The sequence below is a fragment of the Lissotriton helveticus genome, chromosome 4_1 (assembly GCF_964261635.1).
Source record: "Lissotriton helveticus chromosome 4_1, aLisHel1.1, whole genome shotgun sequence".
Taxonomy (NCBI): domain Eukaryota; kingdom Metazoa; phylum Chordata; class Amphibia; order Caudata; family Salamandridae; genus Lissotriton; species Lissotriton helveticus.
This window is the reverse complement of record NC_136063.1, coordinates 136395021-136407378: the sequence shown is the minus strand read 5'-3', so window position 1 is coordinate 136407378 and position 12358 is coordinate 136395021. Positions and strand designations below refer to the sequence as shown.

Genomic DNA, 12358 nt, shown 5'->3' with positions numbered 1-12358 from the left:
ACCATGCACCCTCCACTTCTACCCTTTGACTCTGCCTCTCTTGTAGCCTCTCTTCCACCATGCACCCTCCACTTCTACCCTTTGACTCTGCCTCTCTTGTAGCCTCTCTTCCACCATGCACCCTCCACTTCTACCCTTTGACTCTGCCTCTCTTGTAGCCTCTCTTCCACCATGCATCCTCCACTTCTACCCTTTGACTCTGCCTCTCTTGTAGCCTCTCTTCCACCATGCACCCTCCACTTCTACCCTTTGACTCTGCCTCTCTTGTAGCCTCTCTTCCACCATGCATCCTCCACTTCTACCCTTTGACTCTGCCTCTCTTGTAGCCTCTCTTCCACCATGCACCCTCCACTTCTACCCTTTGACTCTGCCTCTCTTGTAGCCTCTCTTCCACCAGGCACCCTCCACTTCTACCCTTTGACTCTGCCTCTCTTGTAGCCTCTCTTCCACCATGCACCCTCCACTTCTACCCTTTGACTCTGCTTCTCTTGTAGCCTCTCTTCCACCATGCACCCTCCACTTCTACCCTTTGACTCTGCCTCTCTTGTAGCCTCTCTTCCACCATGCACCCTCCACTTCTACCCTTTGACTCTGCCTCTCTTGTAGCCTCTCTTCCACCATGCACCCTCCACTTCTACCCTTTGACTCTGCCTCTCTTGTAGCCTCTCTTCCACCATGCACCCTCCACTTCTACCCTTTGACTCTGCCTCTCTTGTAGCCTCTCTTCCACCATGCACCCTCCACTTCTACCCTTTGACTCTGCCTCTCTTGTAGCCTCTCTTCCACCACCATGCACCCTCCACTTCTACCCTTTGACTCTGCCTCTCTTGTAGCCTCTCTTCCACCATGCACCCTCCACTTCTACCCTTTGACTCTGCCTCTCTTGTAGCCTCTCTTCCACCATGCACCCTCCACTTCTACCCTTTGACTCTGCCTCTCTTGTAGCCTCTCTTCCACCATGCACCCTCCACTTCTACCCTTTGACTCTGCCTCTCTTGTAGCCTCTCTTCCACCATGCACCCTCCACTTCTACCCTTTGACTCTGCCTCTCTTGTAGCCTCTCTTCCTCCATGCGCCCTTCACTTCTACCCTTTGACTCTGCCTCTCTTGTAGCCTCTCTTCCACCATGCATCCTCCACTTCTACCCTTTGACCCTGCCTCTCTTGTAGCCTCTCTTCCACCATGCAGTCTCCACTTCTACCCTTTGACCCTGCCTCTCTTGTAGCCTCTCTTCCACCATGCATCCTCCACTTCTACCCTTTGACCCTGCCTCTCTTGTAGCCTCTCTTCCACCATGCACCCTCCACTTCTACCCTTTGACTCTGCCTCTCTTGTAGCCTCTCTTCCACCATGCATCCTCCACTTCTACCCTTTGACCCTGCCTCTCTTGTAGCCTCTCTTCCACCATGCACCCTCCACTTCTACCCTTTGACTCTGCCTCTCTTGTAGCCTCTCTTCCACCATGCACCTTCCACTTCTACCCTTTGACTCTGCCTCTCTTGTAGCCTCTCTCCCACCATGCAGTCTCCACTTCTACCCTTTGACTCTGCCTCTCTTGTAGCCTCTCTTCCACCATGCATCCTCCACTTCTACCCTTTGACCCTGCCTCTCTTGTAGCCTCTCTTCCACCATGCACCCTCCACTTCTACCCTTTGACTCTGCCTCTCTTGTAGCCTCTCTTCCACCATGCACCCTCCACTTCTACCCTTTGACTCTGCCTCTCTTGTAGCCTCTCTTCCACCACGCACCCTCCACTTCTACCCTTTGACTCTGCCTCTCTTGTAGCCTCTCTTCCACCACGCACCCTCCACTTCTACCCTTTGACTCTGCCTCTCTTGTAGCCTCTCTTCCACCAGGCACCCTCCACTTCTACCCTTTGACTCTGCCTCTCTTGTAGCCTCTCTTCCACCACGCACCCTCCACTTCTACCCTTTGACTCTGCCTCTCTTGTAGCCTCTCTTCCACCACGCACCCTCCACTTCTACCCTTTGACTCTGCCTCTCTTGTAGCCTCTCTTCCACCACGCACCCTCCACTTCTACCCTTTGACTCCGCCTCTCTTGTAGCCTCTCTTCCACCACGCACCCTCCACTTCTACCCTTTGACCCTGCCTCTCTTGTAGCCTCTCTTCCACCAGGCACCCTCCACTTCTACCCTTTGACTCTGCCTCTCTTGTAGCCTCTCTTCCACCAGGCACCCTCCACTTCTACCCTTTGACTCTGCCTCTCTTGTAGCCTCTCTTCCACCATGCACCCTCCACTTCTACCCTTTGACTCTGCCTCTCTTGTAGCCTCTCTTCCACCAGGCACCCTCCACTTCTACCCTTTGACTCTGCCTCTCTTGTAGCCTCTCTTCCACCACGCACCCTCCACTTCTACCCTTTGACTCTGCCTCTCTTGTAGCCTCTCTTCCACCATGCACCCTCCACTTCTACCCTTTGACTCTGCCTCTCTTGTAGCCTCTCTTCCACCACGCACCCTCCACTTCTACCCTTTGACTCTGCCTCTCTTGTAGCCTCTCTTCCACCAGGCACCCTCCACTTCTACCCTTTGACTCTGCCTCTCTTGTAGCCTCTCTTCCACCATGCACCCTCCACTTCTACCCTTTGACTCTGCCTCTCTTGTAGCCTCTCTTCCACCAGGCACCCTCCACTTCTACCCTTTGACTCTGCCTCTCTTGTAGCCTCTCTTCCACCATGCACCCTCCACTTCTACCCTTTGACTCTGCTTCTCTTGTAGCCTCTCTTCCACCATGCACCCTCCACTTCTACCCTTTGACTCTGCCTCTCTTGTAGCCTCTCTTCCACCATGCACCCTCCACTTCTACCCTTTGACCCTGCCTCTCTTGTAGCCTCTCTTCCACCATGCACCCTCCACTTCTACCCTTTGACTCTGCCTCTCTTGTAGCCTCTCTTCCACCACCATGCACCCTCCACTTCTACCCTTTGACTCTGCCTCTCTTGTAGCCTCTCTTCCACCATGCACCCTCCACTTCTACCCTTTGACTCTGCTTCTCTTGTAGCCTCTCTTCCACCATGCACCCTCCACTTCTACCCTTTGACTCTGCCTCTCTTGTAGCCTCTCTTCCACCATGCACCCTCCACTTCTACCCTTTGACCCTGCCTCTCTTGTAGCCTCTCTTCCACCATGCACCCTCCACTTCTACCCTTTGACTCTGCCTCTCTTGTAGCCTCTCTTCCACCACCATGCACCCTCCACTTCTACCCTTTGACTCTGCCTCTCTTGTAGCCTCTCTTCCACCATGCACCCTCCACTTCTACCCTTTGACTCTGCCTCTCTTGTAGCCTCTCTTCCACCATGCACCCTCCACTTCTACCCTTTGACTCTGCCTCTCTTGTAGCCTCTCTTCCACCATGCACCCTCCACTTCTACCCTTTGACTCTGCCTCTCTTGTAGCCTCTCTTCCACCAGGCACCCTCCACTTCTACCCTTTGACTCTGCCTCTCTTGTAGCCTCTCTTCCACCAGGCACCCTCCACTTCTACCCTTTGACTCTGCCTCTCTTGTAGCCTCTCTTCCACCATGCACCCTCCACTTCTACCCTTTGACTCTGCCTCTCTTGTAGCCTCTCTTCCACCATGCACCCTCCACTTCTACCCTTTGACTCTGCCTCTCTTGTAGCCTCTCTTCCACCATGCACCCTCCACTTCTACCCTTTGACTCTGCCTCTCTTGTAGCCTCTCTTCCACCACCATGCACCCTCCACTTCTACCCTTTGACTCTGCCTCTCTTGTAGCCTCTCTTCCACCATGCACCCTCCACTTCTACCCTTTGACTCTGCCTCTCTTGTAGCCTCTCTTCCACCATGCACCCTCCACTTCTACCCTTTGACTCTGCCTCTCTTGTAGCCTCTCTTCCACCATGCACCCTCCACTTCTACCCTTTGACTCTGCCTCTCTTGTAGCCTCTCTTCCACCATGCACCCTCCACTTCTACCCTTTGACTCTGCCTCTCTTGTAGCCTCTCTTCCTCCATGCGCCCTTCACTTCTACCCTTTGACTCTGCCTCTCTTGTAGCCTCTCTTCCACCATGCATCCTCCACTTCTACCCTTTGACCCTGCCTCTCTTGTAGCCTCTCTTCCACCATGCAGTCTCCACTTCTACCCTTTGACCCTGCCTCTCTTGTAGCCTCTCTTCCACCATGCATCCTCCACTTCTACCCTTTGACCCTGCCTCTCTTGTAGCCTCTCTTCCACCATGCACCCTCCACTTCTACCCTTTGACTCTGCCTCTCTTGTAGCCTCTCTTCCACCATGCATCCTCCACTTCTACCCTTTGACCCTGCCTCTCTTGTAGCCTCTCTTCCACCATGCACCCTCCACTTCTACCCTTTGACTCTGCCTCTCTTGTAGCCTCTCTTCCACCATGCACCTTCCACTTCTACCCTTTGACTCTGCCTCTCTTGTAGCCTCTCTCCCACCATGCAGTCTCCACTTCTACCCTTTGACTCTGCCTCTCTTGTAGCCTCTCTTCCACCATGCATCCTCCACTTCTACCCTTTGACCCTGCCTCTCTTGTAGCCTCTCTTCCACCATGCACCCTCCACTTCTACCCTTTGACTCTGCCTCTCTTGTAGCCTCTCTTCCACCATGCACCCTCCACTTCTACCCTTTGACTCTGCCTCTCTTGTAGCCTCTCTTCCACCACGCACCCTCCACTTCTACCCTTTGACTCTGCCTCTCTTGTAGCCTCTCTTCCACCACGCACCCTCCACTTCTACCCTTTGACTCTGCCTCTCTTGTAGCCTCTCTTCCACCAGGCACCCTCCACTTCTACCCTTTGACTCTGCCTCTCTTGTAGCCTCTCTTCCACCACGCACCCTCCACTTCTACCCTTTGACTCTGCCTCTCTTGTAGCCTCTCTTCCACCACGCACCCTCCACTTCTACCCTTTGACTCTGCCTCTCTTGTAGCCTCTCTTCCACCACGCACCCTCCACTTCTACCCTTTGACTCTGCCTCTCTTGTAGCCTCTCTTCCACCACGCACCCTCCACTTCTACCCTTTGACCCTGCCTCTCTTGTAGCCTCTCTTCCACCAGGCACCCTCCACTTCTACCCTTTGACTCTGCCTCTCTTGTAGCCTCTCTTCCACCAGGCACCCTCCACTTCTACCCTTTGACTCTGCCTCTCTTGTAGCCTCTCTTCCACCATGCACCCTCCACTTCTACCCTTTGACTCTGCCTCTCTTGTAGCCTCTCTTCCACCAGGCACCCTCCACTTCTACCCTTTGACTCTGCCTCTCTTGTAGCCTCTCTTCCACCACGCACCCTCCACTTCTACCCTTTGACTCTGCCTCTCTTGTAGCCTCTCTTCCACCATGCACCCTCCACTTCTACCCTTTGACTCTGCCTCTCTTGTAGCCTCTCTTCCACCACGCACCCTCCACTTCTACCCTTTGACTCTGCCTCTCTTGTAGCCTCTCTTCCACCAGGCACCCTCCACTTCTACCCTTTGACTCTGCCTCTCTTGTAGCCTCTCTTCCACCATGCACCCTCCACTTCTACCCTTTGACTCTGCCTCTCTTGTAGCCTCTCTTCCACCAGGCACCCTCCACTTCTACCCTTTGACTCTGCCTCTCTTGTAGCCTCTCTTCCACCATGCACCCTCCACTTCTACCCTTTGACTCTGCTTCTCTTGTAGCCTCTCTTCCACCATGCACCCTCCACTTCTACCCTTTGACTCTGCCTCTCTTGTAGCCTCTCTTCCACCATGCACCCTCCACTTCTACCCTTTGACCCTGCCTCTCTTGTAGCCTCTCTTCCACCATGCACCCTCCACTTCTACCCTTTGACTCCGCCTCTCTTGTAGCCTCTCTTCCACCACCATGCACCCTCCACTTCTACCCTTTGACTCTGCCTCTCTTGTAGCCTCTCTTCCACCATGCACCCTCCACTTCTACCCTTTGACTCTGCTTCTCTTGTAGCCTCTCTTCCACCATGCACCCTCCACTTCTACCCTTTGACTCTGCCTCTCTTGTAGCCTCTCTTCCACCATGCACCCTCCACTTCTACCCTTTGACCCTGCCTCTCTTGTAGCCTCTCTTCCACCATGCACCCTCCACTTCTACCCTTTGACTCTGCCTCTCTTGTAGCCTCTCTTCCACCACCATGCACCCTCCACTTCTACCCTTTGACTCTGCCTCTCTTGTAGCCTCTCTTCCACCATGCACCCTCCACTTCTACCCTTTGACTCTGCCTCTCTTGTAGCCTCTCTTCCACCATGCACCCTCCACTTCTACCCTTTGACTCTGCCTCTCTTGTAGCCTCTCTTCCACCATGCACCCTCCACTTCTACCCTTTGACTCTGCCTCTCTTGTAGCCTCTCTTCCACCAGGCACCCTCCACTTCTACCCTTTGACTCTGCCTCTCTTGTAGCCTCTCTTCCACCATGCACCCTCCACTTCTACCCTTTGACTCTGCCTCTCTTGTAGCCTCTCTTCCACCATGCACCCTCCACTTCTACCCTTTGACTCTGCCTCTCTTGTAGCCTCTCTTCCACCATGCACCCTCCACTTCTACCCTTTGACTCTGCCTCTCTTGTAGCCTCTCTTCCACCATGCACCCTCCACTTCTACCCTTTGACTCTGCCTCTCTTGTAGCCTCTCTTCCACCATGCACCCTCCACTTCTACCCTTTGACTCTGCCTCTCTTGTAGCCTCTCTTCCACCATGCACCCTCCACTTCTACCCTTTGACTCTGCCTCTCTTGTAGCCTCTCTTCATCCATGCACCCTCCACTTCTACCCTTTGACTCTGCCTCTCTTGTAGCCTCTCTTCCACCATGCACCCTCCACTTCTACCCTTTGACTCTGCCTCTCTTGTAGCCTCTCTTCCACCATGCACCCTCCACTTCTACCCTTTGACTCTGCCTCTCTTGTAGCCTCTCTTCCACCATGCACCCTCCACTTCTACCCTTTGACTCTGCCTCTCTTGTAGCCTCTCTTCCACCATGCACCCTCCACTTCTACCCTTTGACTCTGCCTCTCTTGTAGCCTCTCTTCCACCATGCACCCTCCACTTCTACCCTTTGACTCTGCCTCTCTTGTAGCCTCTCTTCCACCATGCACCCTCCACTTCTACCCTTTGACTCTGCCTCTCTTGTAGCCTCTCTTCCACCATGCACCCTCCACTTCTACCCTTTGACTCTGCCTCTCTTGTAGCCTCTCTTCCACCATGCACCCTCCACTTCTACCCTTTGACTCTGCCTCTCTTGTAGCCTCTCTTCCACCATGCACCCTCCACTTCTACCCTTTGACTCTGCCTCTCTTGTAGCCTCTCTTCCACCATGCACCCTCCACTTCTACCCTTTGACTCTGCCTCTCTTGTAGCCTCTCTTCCACCATGCACCCTCCACTTCTACCCTTTGACTCTGCCTCTCTTGTAGCCTCTCTTCCACCATGCACCCTCCACTTCTACCCTTTGACCCTGCCTCTCTTGTAGCCTCTCTTCCACCATGCACCCTCCACTTCTACCCTTTGACTCTGCCTCTCTTGTAGCCTCTCTTCCACCATGCACCCTCCACTTCTACCCTTTGACTCTGCCTCTCTTGTAGCCTCTCTTCCACCACGCACCCTCCACTTCTACCCTTTGACTCTGCCTCTCTTGTAGCCTCTCTTCCACCACGCACCCTCCACTTCTACCCTTTGACTCTGCCTCTCTTGTAGCCTCTCTTCCACCATGCACCCTCCACTTCTACCCTTTGACTCTGCCTCTCTTGTAGCCTCTCTTCCACCACGCACCCTCCACTTCTACCCTTTGACTCTGCCTCTCTTGTAGCCTCTCTTCCACCACGCACCCTCCACTTCTACCCTTTGACCCTGCCTCTCTTGTAGCCTCTCTTCCACCACGCACCCTCCACTTCTACCCTTTGACCCTGCCTCTCTTGTAGCCTCTCTTCCACCATGCACCCTCCACTTCTACCCTTTGACCCTGCCTCTCTTGTAGCCTCTCTTCCACCATGCACCCTCCACTTCTACCCTTTGACCCTGCCTCTCTTGTAGCCTCTCTTCCACCATGCACCCTCCACTTCTACCCTTTGACTCTGCCTCTCTTGTAGCCTCTCTTCCACCAGGCACCCTCCACTTCTACCCTTTGACTCTGCCTCTCTTGTAGCCTCTCTTCCACCACGCACCCTCCACTTCTACCCTTTGACTCTGCCTCTCTTGTAGCCTCTCTTCCACCATGCACCCTCCACTTCTACCCTTTGACTCTGCCTCTCTTGTAGCCTCTCTTCCACCACGCACCCTCCACTTCTACCCTTTGACTCTGCCTCTCTTGTAGCCTCTCTTCCACCATGCACCCTCCACTTCTACCCTTTGACTCTGCCTCTCTTGTAGCCTCTCTTCCACCATGCACCCTCCACTTCTACCCTTTGACTCTGCCTCTCTTGTAGCCTCTCTTCCACCAGGCACCCTCCACTTCTACCCTTTGACTCTGCCTCTCTTGTAGCCTCTCTTCCACCATGCACCCTCCACTTCTACCCTTTGACTCTGCTTCTCTTGTAGCCTCTCTTCCACCATGCACCCTCCACTTCTACCCTTTGACTCTGCCTCTCTTGTAGCCTCTCTTCCACCATGCACCCTCCACTTCTACCCTTTGACCCTGCCTCTCTTGTAGCCTCTCTTCCACCATGCACCCTCCACTTCTACCCTTTGACTCTGCCTCTCTTGTAGCCTCTCTTCCACCACCATGCACCCTCCACTTCTACCCTTTGACTCTGCCTCTCTTGTAGCCTCTCTTCCACCATGCACCCTCCACTTCTACCCTTTGACTCTGCCTCTCTTGTAGCCTCTCTTCCACCATGCACCCTCCACTTCTACCCTTTGACTCTGCCTCTCTTGTAGCCTCTCTTCCACCATGCACCCTCCACTTCTACCCTTTGACTCTGCCTCTCTTGTAGCCTCTCTTCCACCATGCACCCTCCACTTCTACCCTTTGACTCTGCCTCTCTTGTAGCCTCTCTTCCACCACCATGCACCCTCCACTTCTACCCTTTGACTCTGCCTCTCTTGTAGCCTCTCTTCCACCATGCACCCTCCACTTCTACCCTTTGACTCTGCCTCTCTTGTAGCCTCTCTTCCACCATGCACCCTCCACTTCTACCCTTTGACTCTGCCTCTCTTGTAGCCTCTCTTCCACCATGCACCCTCCACTTCTACCCTTTGACTCTGCCTCTCTTGTAGCCTCTCTTCCACCATGCACCCTCCACTTCTACCCTTTGACTCTGCCTCTCTTGTAGCCTCTCTTCCACCATGCACCCTCCACTTCTACCCTTTGACTCTGCCTCTCTTGTAGCCTCTCTTCCACCATGCACCCTCCACTTCTACCCTTTGACTCTGCCTCTCTTGTAGCCTCTCTTCCACCATGCACCCTCCACTTCTACCCTTTGACTCTGCCTCTCTTGTAGCCTCTCTTCCACCATGCACCCTCCACTTCTACCCTTTGACTCTGCCTCTCTTGTAGCCTCTCTTCCACCATGCACCCTCCACTTCTACCCTTTGACTCTGCCTCTCTTGTAGCCTCTCTTCCACCATGCACCCTCCACTTCTACCCTTTGACTCTGCCTCTCTTGTAGCCTCTCTTTCCCATCCATGCACCCTCCACTTCTACCCTTTGACTCTGCCTCTCTTGTAGCCTCTCTTCCACCATGCACCCTCCACTTCTACCCTTTGACTCTGCCTCTCTTGTAGCCTCTCTTCCACCATGCACCCTCCACTTCTACCCTTTGACTCTGCCTCTCTTGTAGCCTCTCTTCCACCATGCACCCTCCACTTCTACCCTTTGACTCTGCCTCTCTTGTAGCCTCTCTTCCACCATGCACCCTCCACTTCTACCCTTTGACTCTGCCTCTCTTGTAGCCTCTCTTCCACCATGCACCCTCCACTTCTACCCTTTGACTCTGCCTCTCTTGTAGCCTCTCTTCCACCATGCACCCTCCACTTCTACCCTTTGACTCTGCCTCTCTTGTAGCCTCTCTTCCACCATGCACCCTCCACTTCTACCCTTTGACTCTGCCTCTCTTGTAGCCTCTCTTCCACCATGCACCCTCCACTTCTACCCTTTGACTCTGCCTCTCTTGTAGCCTCTCTTCCACCATGCACCCTCCACTTCTACCCTTTGACTCTGCCTCTCTTGTAGCCTCTCTTCCACCATGCACCCTCCACTTCTACCCTTTGACTCTGCCTCTCTTGTAGCCTCTCTTCCACCATGCACCCTCCACTTCTACCCTTTGACTCTGCCTCTCTTGTAGCCTCTCTTCCACCATGCACCCTCCACTTCTACCCTTTGACCCTGCCTCTCTTGTAGCCTCTCTTCCACCATGCACCCTCCACTTCTACCCTTTGACTCTGCCTCTCTTGTAGCCTCTCTTCCACCATGCACCCTCCACTTCTACCCTTTGACTCTGCCTCTCTTGTAGCCTCTCTTCCACCATGCACCCTCCACTTCTACCCTTTGACTCTGCCTCTCTTGTAGCCTCTCTTCCACCATGCACCCTCCACTTCTACCCTTTGACTCTGCCTCTCTTGTAGCCTCTCTTCCACCATGCACCCTCCACTTCTACCCTTTGACTCTGCCTCTCTTGTAGCCTCTCTTCCACCACGCACCCTCCACTTCTACCCTTTGACTCCTGCCTCTCTTGTAGCCTCTCTTCCACCATGCACCCTCCACTTCTACCCTTTGACCCTGCCTCTCTTGTAGCCTCTCTTCCACCATGCACCCTCCACTTCTACCCTTTGACTTCTGCCTCTCTTGTAGCCTCTCTTCCACCATGCACCCTCCACTTCTACCCTTTGACCCTGCCTCTCTTGTAGCCTCTCTTCCACCATGCACCCTCCACTTCTACCCTTTGACCCTGCCTCTCTTGTAGCCTCTCTTCCACCATGCACCCTCCACTTCTACCCTTTGACCCTGCCTCTCTTGTAGCCTCTCTTCCACCATGCACCCTCCACTTCTACCCTTTGACTCTGCCTCTCTTGTAGCCTCTCTTCCACCATGCACCCTCCACTTCTACCCTTTGACTCTGCCTCTCTTGTAGCCTCTCTTCCACCATGCACCCTCCACTTCTACCCTTTGACTCTGCCTCTCTTGTAGCCTCTCTTCCACCATGCACCCTCCACTTCTACCCTTTGACCCTGCCTCTCTTGTAGCCTCTCTTCCACCATGCACCCTCCACTTCTACCCTTTGACCCTGCCTCTCTTGTAGCCTCTCTTCCACCATGCACCCTCCACTTCTACCCTTTGACCCTGCCTCTCTTGTAGCCTCTCTTCCACCATGCACCCTCCACTTCTAACCCTTTGACCCTGCCTCTCTTGTAGCCTCTCTTCCACCATGCACCCTCCACTTCTACCCTTTGACCCTGCCTCTCTTGTAGCCTCTCTTCCACCATGCACCCTCCACTTCTACCCTTTGACTCTGCCTCTCTTGTAGCCTCTCTTCCACCATGCACCCTCCACTTCTACCCTTTGACTCTGCCTCTCTTGTAGCCTCTCTTCCACCATGCACCCTCCACTTCTACCCTTTGACTCTGCCTCTCTTGTAGCCTCTCTTCCACCATGCACCCTCCACTTCTACCCTTTGACCCTGCCTCTCTTGTAGCCTCTCTTCCACCATGCACCCTCCACTTCTACCCTTTGACTCTGCCTCTCTTGTAGCCTCTCTTCCACCATGCACCCTCCACTTCTACCCTTTGACCCCTGCCTCTCTTGTAGCCTCTCTTCCACCATGCACCCTCCACTTCTACCTTTGACCCTGCCTCTCTTGTAGCCTCTCTTCCACCATGCACCCTCCACTTCTACCCTTTGACCCTGCCTCTCTTGTAGCCTCTCTTCCACCATGCACCCTCCACTTCTACCCTTTGACTCTGCCTCTCTTGTAGCCTCTCTTCCACCATGCACCCTCCACTTCTACCCTTTGACCCTGCCTCTCTTGTAGCCTCTCTTCCACCATGCACCCTCCACTTCTACCCTTTGACCCTGCCTCTCTTGTAGCCTCTCTTCCACCATGCACCCTCCACTTCTACCCTTTGACTCTGCCTCTCTTGTAGCCTCTCTTCCACCATGCACCCTCCACTTCTACCCTTTGACCCTGCCTCTCTTGTAGCCTCTCTTCCACCATGCACCCTCCACTTCTACCCTTTGACCCTGCCTCTCTTGTAGCCTCTCTTCCACCATGCACCCTCCACTTCTACCCTTTGACCCTGCCTCTCTTGTAGCCTCTCTTCCACCATGCACCCTCCACTTCTACCCTTTGACCCTGCTCTCTTGTAGCCTCTCTTCCACCATGCACCCTCCACCTTACCCTTTGACCTCTGCCTCTCTTGTAGCCTCTCTCCTCCCCACCCC

At 54.1% G+C, this 12358-nt stretch overlaps 1 protein-coding gene across 1 annotated transcript in view; it reads right to left on the bottom strand.

The window, feature by feature from the left end:
• The window catches only part of KIFC2 (kinesin family member C2), a 209096-nt gene that overhangs the window by 165977 nt on the left and 30761 nt on the right, over positions 1-12358 (bottom strand). The window lies entirely within an intron of this gene.